The sequence below is a fragment of the Protopterus annectens genome, chromosome 7.part0 (genome assembly GCF_019279795.1).
Source record: "Protopterus annectens isolate FY-2018-M chromosome 7.part0, PAN1.0, whole genome shotgun sequence".
NCBI classification, from domain to species: domain Eukaryota; kingdom Metazoa; phylum Chordata; order Ceratodontiformes; family Protopteridae; genus Protopterus; species Protopterus annectens.
Genome location: NC_056739.1, coordinates 1,920,100,729 through 1,920,117,853, shown reverse-complemented (window position 1 = coordinate 1,920,117,853; position 17,125 = coordinate 1,920,100,729).

Sequence of the window (17,125 nt, the reverse complement as noted above, 5' to 3'; positions counted from 1 at the left end):
AAGAATTGAACTGGATTATTACAATGAAAGCTAATATGGGGAAAGGCCTCAATGATACATTTTCTATTAAACCAGTTTTAATGAATAGGCCCTTAGCCAGATAGATATTAATTATGTTCAATATTTTTACAATATTTTTATGAATGAAATGTTCTATATGCCTTTAAGTATGAAATGTTTTCATGTTTATATAATAAGTTCTGAGCTGCATTTTTTGGCTGTTGAATGAAATGCTTTATATGTTTTTATGAATGAAAAGTTTTTGTATTTATACAATGAGCTTTGAGCTGCATTTTCTGGTGTGGCTTTAAGGGCTCTTGTTAATTCCTAATTGTTTTTGCATGCTAATTGGCTGCTTTGCTGTTTAAAAGTACTACAGTTTGGATCTTTATTTGTCGGATGAAGCAGCTGCTGCTGCGAAAGCGCTTACTGTTTGTTCTACTGTTTGTTCTGGGATTAAATTCTTGAATTTTACTGCTGTGTTCCGCTGCCTCCTTTGACTGTGATATTGTATGATTTATTTTTTTGGAGGACCGGTTTACCTACACCATTGTCTTTGTCCTTTAATGCAAAAGTTACATTTTAGAGAAAACCTGTGTTAAGCCTTTTGTTTAAGCCCGACATAAAGAAATGCCATCTCATTAGAGGGTTGGGTCATTGACAATTGTGTGCTGCTGTAGGTTGTGGGGAATAGTTGTATCAGGGGTCTATGATTTTCATCACTTAACTGAGAGCTGTCTACAATATCCAGATTCCCTTTTAAAATAATGTTTTAATGGTTGTTATTAGAGAAGATGCATTGACTTGTATTATATTGCAAATGCTTTGTTCTGCCATGCCATTAGCAAATTATTAATTGACATCAGATTATAGAAAGAAAATATTTTGATAAAATTGTCATTTCATACACTTGATTCATGGATAATGCTGTTATGGATGGTGCAGTGGTGCAGCAGTAGCATTGTCACCTCACAGCAAGAGGTTCTCTAGTTTGATTCCCGGCTGGAGTGCCTTCTGTGCAGAGTCTGCATGTCCACACTGCATTCATGTGGGTTTTCTCCCAGTGCTCTAGTTTCCTCCCCTGTTACAAAGATATGCATCTAGAGCATTTTCCCCGGGCCTCCACTAAAAATTGGCTTCATTCCAAGTCGGACTTTCCCAGCAAACAAAATGTTAAATATATTCCAGAGTAACAGATTTCTCCATCCTTTTTCAGGTCTGTCACTGTGGGGAGATTTGCACATATGTATTAGATGTGTATATTCATATAGATCAGTTAAGTACATGTTTTTAATGATTTCTGCATAAATGCATTTATAATCCCGAAATTCTGAAATATCGAATTTCAGAATCCCAAGATTATAAAGAAGAAAGCACAAAACTTCGAAATCCCAGAAGCGCGAATTTCAAAATCCCGAAGTATGGAGATGTTGAAGTAGCGCTTCTGGTGTTGCACTGTGTGAATGGATATCTGGAAGTTCAGGTAAGTATTTATGTTTAAGGGTGTTGGTTAGGGGCTTTAGTGTGTGTCTCTGGGCAGGATTCACGAACCTCCGTGTAAGAGTTATAACTCATACACGGAGGCTGCAGTTAAACGGAGTGATGTCAGCATGCTCTGCATATTCATGAGAGCATGCTGAATCACACCTAAGCCTAACACGGTCCGTGTAAGACATGTGGGGGCGTGTCCGTAGGCTGAGCCCTGCAAGCGGACACGCCCCCAGAAGTATAAAAGTGCCCAAAGTAGACACCCACAACAGAGTCCACAGAAATGTGAATAAACACAACACAACACATGCCCCTACAGACTATGAAACAGAAAAGAAATATAAATGAACATGTCATATTTTTTTAAATTGTAAAGATGTTTAACTGTGAGTGCGCTCGTTTGCGGGCGTGCCCGTAGCGCAGCTACAGTAAGCAGTCAATGGGAAAGCATATAAGAACTAAATATGCAAAATAAGCCAGGAAGCAATAGCGTAGTGGTAGAGATGTTGGCTGCAGAGCAGGCATTCATGGTTCGAGCCCCCACAACACCAATTTTTTTTTTTGCAAAATAAGCAGGAAACAAGTCCCTGACAAATATGTACACATAAAACTGCAATATATGTAAATTGTAATGAAATAGCCCATTTATATTGAAGAAATGTGAGGTAACAAAAGAATAAAAAATGCCAGATGTGCCCATAGCTGAGCTACAGTTTAACAGGGTGAGTGCATGTGCCCATAGCTGAGCAGTGGTTTGACATGCTAAATCTATGTGCCCCTAACTGAGCTGAGTGTAATATGCGTGCTGATAGCCAAATGAGGCTTAAAGCAGTGTACCCCGTTTGCGCGGAGCTGCGCACTGCGCAAACAAGCTAACCGACGGGCAACGTTGAGCAAGCTGTATCAAAACTGCCTTTACACAGACACACCCCTCAGCATGTCTAGACAGTCATGAAAAATAAAAAGCAGTGGCCAGGTTTGAACCCAGGATACTATACACCATAGTCAAGGTACAGAACCACTAAGCCATGACAGCAATACCTAGAAATGCAATAATAGCTAATATATAGGAATGAATACAAAGTAGAGCATGACAATGCAGGTTTACTGAAGTTGATACAATTCCAAAATGGCCAATCACAGATATGTGCGGGAAAAATGGACTATATAAGCCCCATAGGCGGGAATACACAGCATAAACGATTGTAGAACAGACCTGCAGGCAGGATGTCAGGTGTAGGAGAGGGTAGTCGCTTTCGAGCGCAGAGGTGGGGTGTTGAGGAGTCCAGGTACATGGCCTGGCTCCTAGTCCACAATCATGAGGCCCAACTCATGCAGGGCCAGGTCCTCTGGGGAGTGTACAGGGCTGAGGCGTGGGACTGGTTGGCTCATGAACTCACCAGTGCCACAGGGATTCCAAGGACAGGTGAGCAGGTCCGTCACCACCATGCGGACCTGAAGAGATGCAAGCAGGACCAACTGAACCTTTGGATCCAGGAGGCCCGGCAATCACCCAATGCCCCACCACTGAGTAAGTAACAATTAATTATGTATGTAAAAAGTTAAACTAGCTGAAATTATGGAGATGTGTATTCCAATATTCCTTCATTTATATTACAGCTGCAGGTGTCCATTCTGCGAACCGCAGAGCCTATGGCGATAGGCTGGTGCGGTTGCGCCACCAGGCAGGTCAGTAATCCACTACCAGTAACTGTAAAGAAATATAAAAGTATGACAGTCAGCAAAAGAGTGCAGTGTAGCCAGTAAGGAATAGAATCTGCAAGTAACAGTGTGAAAGTGTATGCAAGTATTGCTTGATTACAAGAGTTCCCAGCCTGTAAGTGAAAACTAAACATGAAACTGTCCAACATATATTCAGAAATAAAAATGCCCTGCCTGTAAGAAAATAGTACACAACCTGCAGCAGGATGTAAAGTATAGCTGCAGAAGATGATGAAATCACATGTGTGAAATATATCCCTGTGGAAATACTGAAACATGACAGAAGTGAGACTGCTGGAAAGTATTGTTATAACTACTGTTAAAACATGTCAATAAAGCCTAGAAGTACCATCCTGAATAGTAACATGAAAGCAAGTGAGAGAGTGTGAGAGAGTGTCATGAATCCAGCAACACAGTAGTAATAACCCCTGAATAAAGTATACTGCAGTCAAGACAGAATTAAATGCATGTGAGACTCAGAACCAAACAGCAAACTCTGTTGAAAGTGTTGCTGCATGTGGAATGTGTATCCCAAAATCTGGATATGTTGCTCCCAGTCTGAAATACGCAGATAGGATGATTGTCTGATATACCAAACATCCACACTTGTCTACAGGTATATAAAGCAAAAGTAGCAGGATGATGTATCTGAACAAAAATTGATATTAATGTGTATGAAGAACACTAAAATGTATAGTGATGTTGCAGTAACAGTCCTATCAGCAAGGTGAAGTAGTTAACATATAGGACACTGTAGTTAGAACAGTAGTGTGTATATAACTGTAGCTATTCGAAATGTACAGCATATGTATTGGTATTCGAAGGTGTTAATATTACCTTATTTACCCCACCCTATAACCACCTATAACTCATTCCACGTGAAAATGGTATGTGCAATCACAATTAACACCCCTGGACGTTTGTCCTGTTGGGTCATATATATTTGCATGTCTGTTGATGCATCTGCCCTGTTCATACACCCACACCTGATGGCCTGTTGCCATCAATTAACCCTGCATGTTGTTGGACTGTGTAGTTCTGTTCAAATTATGCATGTGTTATGCACGCTGTTCAATGGTGTGAATATCCGGGTGTTTGGTTAATGGGAATACTAATGCATGCTGTTACAACTAACTGTGAGTGGTATTACATGTCACTAACCCAAACTGTCATGACATAATGCAAAACATAGAACGACAGGGAAGGCGGGTTCCAGCGGACCCACCTCTCCCACCTCAGCTGGCGAGTGCACCTGGCACTAGTGCCGAGTCCGGACCCTCCTCCGGTGGCCCTGTGCCACCTGCGGGTGGAAGCGCTGCAGGGGATGGGGCTCGCCCCCCCTCTGCAAGTGTGGCCGGAGGAGATCCACCTCTCACCCTCCGTAGCGTCTGGACTGTGGTGCGTAGGGAGATTCGGGACTCTGTCCTTGAGCCCCTACACCAGCTCGAGGCACGGGTGGCGCAACTAACGGGCATGCCCGTTGCCCCGCCTACACAGCCCCCAGCACAGCCCCATCCTGGGCAGTGAAGGAACAGTGGCAACTGCCTATGGGTGGGGATATCAGTTCCACTGTTGCCATCTGTGGGCTCATGGGCTCTGGACATCCCAACCTCCATCCCCGTCAATTGTGTAACCCCCCACACATGTCATACACCGCCCCTGTATGCGTCTTGTTTGTCTTGTCTGTTTACCTACCCAGCCTACCTCCCCAGCTGAACCGACTTCCTTCACCTGACATACCACTCTTACCTGAAAAAAAAAAAAAGGGCACTCTGTACCCACAAAAAAATTACGCCCCATACATAGCTGCCCATTCTGCACACATGTCCACTGGACATGGAACCTATCAATTACAATTGGCTGTACAACAAGTATTATTGTTGTCCTGACACCTCTCCCAGGGGTGGAAGGTTTCAAATGTCACACCAAATTACATACATATGCACAGCTGTTGCTGCAGAAGAAATGGGCAGCTATGGGCCTTACCTACATCCCTCCTGCACATCCCAAGCTTGTTTCCCTACTGTCTTACCCTCTTTGTGACCCCTTTTTCACCACTTTCCTGTCTCCCCATTTTCTTTTCTTTCAAAGAAAATAGCGCGGGTGTGCGCCAGAGTAAGCACTGTTAAGCGGTTGTAACTGGGTGTGCGCGGAGCTAACCGCCAGTGCGCATGCGTGAGCTCCGCGCAAACCAGCGCTAGCCCGGTTACAACTGCTTAAAAGTGCCTTAGTCACTGTGATTGACAGGTCCTGTACTAAAAATAAACTCGCACTGTCAGTCCCGAACCCAGGACCTTGGAAACACTAGTCTGCACAACCTACCACTAAGCCATGACTCTTCTACAAACACATTGTGCTAAAATAAATATAACATGTAAAAGTAGGGATGAATGTAAAGGGAATATAGGATGTGTAGTACACAAAGCATGCCATTTAAAATAAATGTCAAAAACAATGGATATCCATAATAGTAGTGTGTGAAAAGAAACAGCCATGCTAGTTGGCAGCCTGTAGATAATAAGGTCAGTTAAAGTACATAGATATATGTATGCATATGTATATATATATATATATATATATATATATATATATATATATATATATATATATATATATATATATATATATATATATCTAGATGTACTTGTAGGAGTCAATGTGCATACACACTTGCTACAGGGAACATGAAAGAGGAATGGAGAACTGTGAATATACAACACAGCCTGAAGCATGAGAGAGATACTAACCTTTACAGTCACAGAACTCTGTCCACAGCATATCAGCATGGTCCCCGCCCACAAAATCTGAAAGGGCAACGCCTATCACACATACCCTTTTATAGCACTGACCTGAAATCACAGTGAGAACTGCAATCAGTACACAACTGGCTGTATGCAATTAGCAAATGCTGGCCTTCAATTGGTGCAGAGGCCATCACATGGACCTATGCAAATACCTACAAAAGCATCCAGTGCTAACACTCCCCACATGCAATAAATTAATTGCATTGTCTGTAAGCAGACAGAGAGAGGCCGAGAAGTGGAAGAGAGAGAGAGAGAGAGAGAGCACCAAAATAAAAAAAAACACACTGTGACTCTCCCTACCCTGAAGCTGTCAGCACTGACAGTAATAGCAGCGGCAAGCAGAAGCTGTGGAACGCAACCAGCTGTGACATACAGAGGTAATGCAAAGTAGCAGGTTAACAGTGTGCATACTGTGAACCCTCCAAATGTGTCATAGGTCTGTATCCATAGGTATGTCCATGTGATATGTTGTGTGTACGTAGTTCCAACAAAAGGGGATGACCACACATCATATGTCAAGCAGTCATAGGCCAGGATCCTGGTAGCATGTGTCTGTGCGTTGGCCTAGCAATGGCAGTAGCGACTGTTTTGAAATGTCAGCCAGGCCCCAAGCCAGGATCAGCCCATCCCAAAGGCACACTGGCTGGGAACAAGTGTCTGCAGGTACCTGATGTCACTGCACATGCATCCCATACTGCATTACCCCATAGCGTAGCAGACCAGGCCCATTATGCATATGATGTGGTAATTCCCAGGGTCAGTCGAGGTGTCCCCTTAGTGTTGTGGGACCACTGCTGCTGTATGCCACTGTCCAGGTACATATCCTGTAGCACGGCCAAGATAAACTATCAGTGTTACATGCGGTGGTATGTCCCCTCAGATTGCTGGTAGCACACATCCAGGGGGACCATGAGGTCACAGTGATGCTGTGTGTTCTCCTCTGCTGAGGGCGGCCCTCACCTGGACATGTGCGATGATAGGGAGGTTACACCCAGCTGTGATAAATATCCGAAAGGCAAGGGAGAGGGAGGGGGGATATGTGCACCGAACATGTGTGCAGGAATGTTGCCAATATGCATGTGTTTGGTGAATGTTAAGTAGGTGTGGACTAACACAGAGCATATCTGAGGCATGTGGTCCGTATGTGTAACATAACTGAAGAAGGCCTTGTGGTCCTCCACAGTGTTTGTGTCTATTACCCTCCCAGAGTAGGCTGTGGCTGTTGTTATGACGGACTGTAGCGTAGTACCAGTGCTGACCACAGATGCCTACCCTTAATGTGAATGTGCTCTGTCCTGCAGAAGCCCCCTGCTATTGTTATACAATCTGCCTCTGTCTGGGGTCCACTGGACAGGATGCCTAACCGTTGTGCATAGGGTCTGGGTTAGACATGTGTGTGCAAGTGTCATGAAATCCGCAGCATGTCTGTGGTAAGCATTTGCAAAGGGGTCAGCAATGTGGCTTGTGGCTTCCACTGGCCCAGTGTGCTGCATGGATACCATCCCAGTCCCAGCAAGTGAATAACTGTCTAACCACATACATATCAATGTAGTCTACTATACTGGTGGTGGTGGAGGGATATGTATATCCAGGCCGTGTAACGTCTGTCCACATCAGAGTAGTGGACGGTGTCCCACATACAGTACCTTGGGATGGACCCCCAGAGTGAGGTTGTGCATAGCACCTGTCAGTGTGTGCTGACCGATGGGGCATGCTACCACGTAGTGTGGAATGTGGCAGGTATTGTTGCACAAGTATTGGCTGAGCACTGGTATCTGGCCATGAACCTGTGTATCCACCACGACACACACACATGCAACATATGGGAGTAGTAGTATACCACTACACATGCATATCATGTATAGTATGTGTGCCATACATTGCTGACATGGTCTGCTGATATCCTGTCTGTGTTCTCTTCCAGGGAGATGATGCAACAGCGTAACCCCGCCTACTCCGTTGCGGAGGATGAGGAGATCCACCAGAGCCTGGTGCGGGAGTATGACATCCTGTTTTCCCACACCAGTCAGAACCAGTAGGAGAGGGCCGCACTGTGGCAAGACCTGGTCCGTAGGGTAAATGAAATTGGCACGCATAACAGGACATATGAGCAGGTACGACATCACTGCAGTGATTTAATCCGAAGTGTCCGGCAGCATGCAGCAGATATCCACAGGCAACAGGTCACCACAGGAGGTGGGGTGGCCACACATCCCCCCCTCACCAGACTGGGGGGGCTACTCCTAAGTGTTGTGGCTCCAGCCCCGGAACACCAACAGCAGTACACCTGCATTATGATGGAGGCTGGTTCCATACAGCAGAACGACATGGAGCGTGCAGGTAATATGCCATATGTACACCTGACTGTTCTGTACACTGTATCATATGCAATATCAATGGGACAGATGTGCCCACTAACATTAATCTCATCATTTCTGCAGGTCCCTCCAGGGTTACAGAGAGACAGGCCATCCATGCTGGTGAGTGTGTTTAACATAACCTATAATAGTCCTGATAATGCTAGTAACAGTAGTGTAACTCAGTAGTGCTCTGTGTGTATACTGCAGGGTGTGCATGTGTGCATATGTGCAGGTGTGTCAGTACCCATGTGTGCATGTGTGCAGGTGTGCCTGTGTCCAAGTGTGCATGTGTGCCTGTGTCCATGTGTGCATGTGTGCATGTGTGCCTGTGTCCATGTGTGCATGTGTGCCTGTGTCCACGTGTGCATGTGTGCATGTGTGCCTGTGTCCATGTGTGCATGTGTGCATGTGTACATGTGACCATGTGTGCATGTGTGCATGTGCACATGTGTGCATGTGTGCATGTGTCCATGTGTGCATGTGTGCATGTGTCCATGTGTGCATGTATCCACATGTGCATGTGTCCACGTGTGCATGTGTCCACGTGTGCATGTGTGCATGTGTGCATGTGTGCCCATGTGCATGTGTCCATGTGTGCATGTGTGTATAAGTGCATCACTGGTAACAATGTCTGGAGAATGTAAACTGTGTTTCCTGTCTTCATCCCACAGGTTCTGGAGCTGCTCTGGTGACCTGCAGCAGGGAACCTGAATCCTGTGCCATGGCTACTGGTAATGATGATATATGTGTAATGGTACAGGAAGGTGTGTCAGGGTCTGCCATTGGTCAGCCAATTGACAGTACACAGCTGTCAACCCCATCATTGCGCACAGTCATCCTGCCTATACATCCTATGTTACCATTGTCCCTAGGTGATGGACAGGATACAGCGGGCATAGACCAGGGTAATGTGGTACCTGTGGCACATGCATTCCCACACAGCAGCCATGGGCAGGGTCCTCCGATGGTACCACACAGACAGTTGCCCATGGGTTCTCGTGGGAGCATCCGTGGGCGTACTGCCTCTGGCCGACGTGCCCAACGAGGTCTGTCAACCTCAGCGATGTTTCGGACTGTCATGCAGGCTCAGTCACATATGGAAAGGTACACCAGACAGGGTCTGAGGGAGCTCAGAGCATGCCGCACAGCCATGACAGACAGTATGCGTGACATTGCGGATGCTATCCGTAACTTCACCGATGTCATAGACAGACGTTGTGGGGACATTTTACAGCAGTTCCGCAACCAGATGTCCATGAGCCAGGGCAGTGGTGGGCATCTGCGGCGTCTACGTGGCCGTATGCTGGCAGCGGCAGCAGCTGGCAGTCAGCGTGGACGGCAACAGGCTTGCGCACACCCCCATAGTGCCAGAAGCAGCCCCAGCAACGCTGGGTCTGTGCTGTCATCGGAACGCCCCAGGAGACCACGTGTGCGTGGCTCTGGACAGTCCCAACAGGGACATGTGTCCAGTCAACACACTCCCGTTTCTGATGACAGTACCCAGTCAGGCGTTGTACTGGATACGGTCCATAGCACCCCTGCCAGGCACAGGTACCGTGTCCGTGCACACAGACACTGATCTGTACGGCCTGCCAGGTGCAGTCTGTGGCTGTCCACAAACCCCTGTATATGGCAGCCATGAGGTGGAACTGTGTGCGTGCATACACACATGCGGAATGTCAACACTTAGGGCGACCACATACATGCACACACTGCAGCAACACTGGCCCACCCTGTACTGCTGCCCCTCACCAACACACATACACACACATGTCAATTGGTGGTATCAGTGGCTGACTCAGGCATACCTAATCCACACCCTGTGCATATGATGACACTGTGCCACCTCCTGCAATCTCCAACATCATTGCGGGAACAGGTAAACATGTTGCTGATGCACAGGGTGACTACATAGACGTGTATTAGTAGTATCATGTTGGTAACAGTACAGTGTGCTGCTATGACTGTGTGTGTACCCCAGCATGCCTGCTGTAGTAACTGTATGAATGTCCTGAATTGTTATCTGCACCCATAGTACATACCAAAGCATAACAGCTGCACATAATTGCATGCCGGTGGTAAGGTTGTCAACAGATAGCCGCATACATGGGTAGCACAGGGGGAATGCTAACGCAAGTAGTGATATGCAATGGTGCACATGTACGGTAATGGTGTCAAGATGCCCACAACAACTATGCCATGTGTATGTTCACGCATCTAGATATGTGTGCAGTACCAATGTTGTCCAGACCACAAATAAGTATGACATAATATCGGTTCCACCATGGCCATCTGTGCTGCGTATTCCTGGGTACATGTTGACAGTGCCTACATATATGCATTGTGAATTACTGTTATTGTTACCCCTTCTTCGTTGTATGATGCAGTACGTCCAGCCCTGTGTACTGTAGCCTTGTTTGCATGCATGTTCGCCTGGGGTCCCCTGGAACACTGCTTACACCTGCAATGCAGGGTTACAGTGCTTCTGTAGACTGCTGGTGACATCTGCATAGCGTACCATATGTATGTCAACCTTACACATGACAGACCGGCACTGTCTGTCCTGTACACATGTAAGTAGCCTGTGACACATTGCACACGTCTTACACAGCATATACCCACGTGTGCAGTCATATATGTCAGTGCTATGAGACAGAGGCAGTCCACCCACACATACACACCTTCAGTATGTTGTTCCCCATTGGCCCTATGTGTTGGTACTCACCATGGCAATCACACTACTAGGGTGGCATGTCCAAAGGTAACCTGTGAATCGCCTCTATGGTCCAGTCGTGGTTTATGTGGGTCATGTGTCATCGTCACAGCTGCCACATGTATGCAGTCAGCCTTCACCCTTGGCCAGGTATATACAACACATGTGTGGGATGCCACCACACAGCCAGTCTGGGGACCGGTCTCTCTGAACCCAGTGATGCCATACCCTGTCAGGTGGCATATCATATATACTACATACAGGACAAACGTCAAACCCAATCCCTGCCGCTACAAATGATAATACCCCTGAAGACGTTCCTGATAGCTTTGACCAGTCCTTTACTGAGACAGTGCAGGCCCTAGCTTGCCAACTACCTCCTAGCTCCCCTGGTCCCGAAAGCAGCACCCCTAGACAACTACTTGCGTCCAGCTGCCAACCAGCCGCCACTTCACTTCTCCGTACCTTGGTTGTAACAGTGAAACCCACTACACTGTGTGCCGATCAACACCCTGCCGAGTACCTATCAAAACCAGATGATGCTATTGCTTACCCCGTCTCAAAGGTAATCAAAGGTACTATGTTAGAATCTAACTTTCCCACCATCTGTAAAATGTCATATGTAATCCCACTTCACACAGGAGGCAGCTCTACTGACGTCTCCACTGATAGGCCAATAGCTATACACTCTCCACTTGCAGAGGTTATGGTGACTTTCGTCATCGACAAGTCATGCACCGCCTAGTCCAGCATCGCAGTATGGCAGACACTCAGCATGGCTTACGTCCTCATCACAGCACTCTGTCAGGCCTCCTAGCCTTTACTAACACCATAAGCCATACCTGCAACATCAATGATATATCCACAGCCCTCTGTTTGGATAACTCAAAGGCATATGATATGGTTGATCACCAACTTGGACTCTGCACCCTGCACAGACTGTCTAGATACTGGAGCCTTCCAATGGTGTCAATCCTACCTGCATGGTCAACAGCAGGCCGGCCTCTGGCAGACCAAACGCTATAACCATCTACCAAACACCCTCAGAGTACTACAAGGCTCTATCCTAAGGCCCTTGCTGTCCTCCATCGTCATTAACGACCGTTATACTGTCATCCCAAACGCCAGCTGTATCCAATATGCTGTATACCCTACTCTGATCTGCTCAGCCACATCTCCAGTAGAGTTATGTTCAGCTACCCAGACCACCTGTAATACAATAGCAAACTGGCTTTCTGAACGTCGTCTGCTCCTACATCCCAATCAAACTGGACTGCTGTTATTCCACAAACACGTAGGTCTTCCACGTTCACCGTTACCATAACATCAACCGATGGGACAATACTCTACCCTGACCCATCTCAACAACTATTAGGTGTCATCATAGACAATAACCTCATATGTGACATACATGTTAACCAGATTAGCCAAGCCATCAATAGAAAGCTAGGGTCACTTTACAGAATTAAAGCCTTCCTAGCCCCTCCAGCTAGAGGTGCCATAGCTCGCTCACACCATGTTGCAGCCCTTCTGTATGCATCCCCTCTACTCTCACATATGAACAAGACTGTCCTTAACAAGCACTGGATTTGCTACAACCACATTGCCAGGTTTGCCACTGGCCTGCCTGGTAGGACACATCATTGCATCAATCTAAATCAGCTTGGTTGGCTTGCAATACCCAGCCTAATACAGTATAACCAACTGATTATGGCCTATAAAATCCTGTATAATCCAGACAATACCCCTGCACTTAAATTACAATGACCCCCTATAACAATCCTAGACGGCTTCGAGCCTCTAACATTGTACTGCTTCGGACTAGCGAGTCTATTAACACAGCTGGTGATTCTGTCTTTGCAAATCCTGTACGTAGATCCTGGAACCCACTTCCAGCTGATATTACCCTAATGTCCACCTTAGGTCATTTAACAGTAGACCCAAACAACATTTGTCATGTAACTGGCTATGTCAGTGTATCAGGCCTGGCTAACTCGGATGTGTAACCTGTGTGAACCACTGTACTGTGTAAATACAATGTAATCCTGGCTTGTGCTCAGGTCTAACATTAACCTGTGGAACATGTTGGACCTGCTTACTTATGTAATCTCTGTACATAATCTGTTTGTACTATGTCATGCTAGTATTTTCTAATGCTGTATCTGCTACCCTCGTAGCTTGTCTCCACGGGCCTACCCTGGGAATGGACATGCATCCAGTTGGGCTATCCCAGTCAACATATGTAGGACCAATAAATATATCAATACATGATATTACAGTGACAACAATACCAGGCAGACATTGCCACACACTGACAGCATGCTGAACACACTGGGGCATATGTGGGGACTCAGACTAGCAGCCTGCCTGTGCATCACACACCTCCGCAGCTGGCACACAGGCATATGTTCCGTCAGAACACAGCACATGCCACACATGGCACGCACATCCCCTGTACCGCACACCCAGAGCCTGTAGGGCTACACAACACACCTGCTACAGACGTGTCAGGTACCTGTCATGTGTGCTGCACTGGGGTCCCGCTCAACAGGCTGTATCTGGTGAAGGGCACAGTGATATGACTCAGGGGCACTATGGTCCACCACAGCACACATGCATACAGGTCAGACAGAGGCATGGACAGATATGACTCACTCATTGACCATGCCAGTGTGGCTGCCTGGGACATACCTCCCTGGACTACATGATAGGGAACATAGAATGGATCTCTCAGCATTTGGCACAGGCCAGTATGAGCCTGATGTTAGTTGCCAACATACTCTCCCCAGGTATTCTACCACTATATGTGGGAAGGCTGTTGTATGTCTACATTATGCTCAGTCTCCACTGTCATTCATAGGGTATCCACTGGCTGTCAACATGTGCTTACATGCTAGGGAAGCCACATTGCTGTTCACGGGTCATCTTGCACGTGACACACATGGCCCGATGTATACTGGCAAGGCTCCTTGGTACACACATACTGCCTTATGCTGCAGGACATGGTTTACATAGCGACCTCCGTGGGTATCACACAGGTTAGGACACTGACAGTGCTGCTACACAACTACAGCAGTGTACACCGGAGGATGCATGCACCGGACACTGCCCTCAGCACGGTGAACAGCAGTGTCTGTGCAGTATCAGATGCATGAGTCATGGCTCACAGGTGTTACCCATCACTGACAGGCTATGCCCCTTACCATGCCTGTCGCCCCCTACACATGTAACACACATGGATAGGGGTGTGGTATCCCGAGTCAACACAGATACACACACCTCCAGGTTGTTGGCACAGCACCAACCATCAGGGCCTACTCAGATGCAGCTGACAGTGTGTTGGACTGCCATCTGGTTCATAGCATGGCACACACAACCCTCACATACACAGGAAGACCACCTATCCTCCATAACAACAGCGGCAATATGACAGTCCCATGAACTGTGTTTATAAGGCCATACTGCATCCAGCCGAACATTGTGTGTGAGCATTGCTGTAGCTACAACACTCTAGTTGATGAGTTCACAGCATGTGGTCACCGAAATGCAGTGGAATGACATGTTACCACTACCACAACAGGTGGGAACATACAGCACCTGTACATTGACTACATGTACACTATATGGGCCAGACCAGATGTGTATCCCCTGCTGTAGGTCTTTCACCATAGACATCCACACTGTATAGGGACATACCACGTGCGGACCCTGCACAGTAGGACACACAGTCATATTGGTATACATTGCTAATACCATTTATCCACACAAAGCATGTGTCAGACATGGTAACTACTGCACGTCACAAGTATTTCTGTGTATGTGTCACACACATACATCATGTTTGCAATGCCATTGCTGGGTTAGGCAATGGCATGCATTGGTATGTACACACACCCGCGCAAGGTCATACTGTGTGACACAACCACACGTGATAGTTGTGGGTTACCCAAACATGCCTATCTGTACTCTGACAATGGTAATAGACACAGTAGCAGAGCACACTATTGGGATTACTAGCCAACTAGCCCTGTCTGGCTGTGCTGATAGTGTGGTGACATCCCCAGTGTTTACTGGTGTGGTATGCAGCATCTGGTGTATAGTAGTATTTGCCAAAAGGATCTGTTCCCTCACACTTGCATTTACACACACCCTACTACCCCCACACACATGCAAACGTGCCATATGCAGGATTCATTCCCCTACCTACCTATGTCATGACACGTGGGAGGGACGCATTAGCAAAGCGCACTGTTCGGTTTACTAGATAGTTCCTCGTCTCCGGATATACTTAGAGGGTGCTGACAACATCAGTACTTTGAAAGGGTAATGTGCATCAGGTAGTGTGATCACCTGATTGCCAAAAATAACATGTCTTTCATACGGACATGCACACACACACATGTATTTACAGGTTTCAAATTCCTACCTAATTACATTACGATACACAGGGGAAGCACATTAGCAGAGCGCGCTATTCGCATTACTGGGAAGCTTCCCTTCTCCTGCTGTACCTATACGGTGCTTGACATCATCTGTGTTAAGAAAGGGGCGTGTGCATCCTGTAGTGTGTTCTCCCAGTTGGCTAAAGGAACATTTCCGTCTCACAGCCTTTCACACACACAAACCCCACTCACCCACACACACACTGAGTATTTGCAGGATTCGAACCCCTACCTAACTATATTATGACACTTGAGGGCGACACATTAGCAGAGCGCACTATCCGAATTACTGGGCATCTATTCTGCACCTGTAGTATTTCTAGGGTGCTGACATCTTCATTTCCACAGAGGTTTGTGGTTGTCGTACTACCTGTCAGGTGGGGGATAGCATGTATATGCATTTGCAGCCACCTACATCAGGGTCAGGTGTGCACATTGCACTGGCAGGTTAGGTTCTATACCATGCTTTGGGACCACAGGACCTGTAACACACAACACTACCAGTCCAGCACACCACACCCACATCCGGGACACACACCTAGCTTCCCTGGGAACAGTGCCAGGATATGCAGGTATTCACATACACCGTTCCAGTTGTTAACATCAGGTACAGGCATATTGTGTGTGTGACCTACTCAGGCCTCTACCACTATACCCTACCGCCACTACAATTTGTGGGTCCATGTGCTATGGCAGAACCACACACCACAGCCACATGGGTTAATACATATTGCACCTGTCCATCTGCAACGTGGGTACCCACTGTTCCACACCGGAGGTAGACCACCATTGTTGATACCTGCCCATGTCCACCTTTCCCTGGACATCCATATCCCATCTCCACCCCCAGGCAAGGTTGTCACTGCACACAAACTGTGTTTAGCACATGCAGACTCTACACTTGTGTAGACTGGGGTGAATGACTTCAGAGGACCCATGCTGGAGGGCTATACTGGCCTCGCAGCATATTCCTTGACACCTGCATCCTATGAGCATGTGTACAGTTTGCATTGGTCATTCAGATATTGGCAAAGGCTCTTGCTACCCCCATAGTGCCTATGTTAGGCAGGGCTCAGATGACAAACCCACCTTCATAGGTGTCACAAGGGATGCAAAACTAAGAGCAATGCTACCCAATGCCAGATATCTGCACCTCCAGATGCGTGCACCCAAAACACTCCTTGGCATGGAAAACATCGATATCTGTGCAGTTACAGATGCCTGGTTCAGGGCTACTGAGAGCACACCAGCACTACCGGGTTTAACCTGGTTGATTTCTTTGAAACAGTCACCAAGGCCATTGACGAGGGGAAGATGGTTCACACAGCCTACCTGGACCTTGCAGAAGCCTTCACAACAATACCCCACTTGGGCATTCTAGAGAAGGTCACCAGCTGAAATATAAGGCCCTATGTCACTAGATGGATTGCACAGTGGCTCAAGGACAGATACCACATGGTTAGCATTGCTGGAGCCATGCCAGACCCCACAACAGTTACGGGTTGTGTCCCACAAGGCTCAATCCTGGGACCCTCTTGTTTGGTATATATTTCTTGGAGGTACAGGTCAACATGGACGGACTGTGGCTGTCCAAAT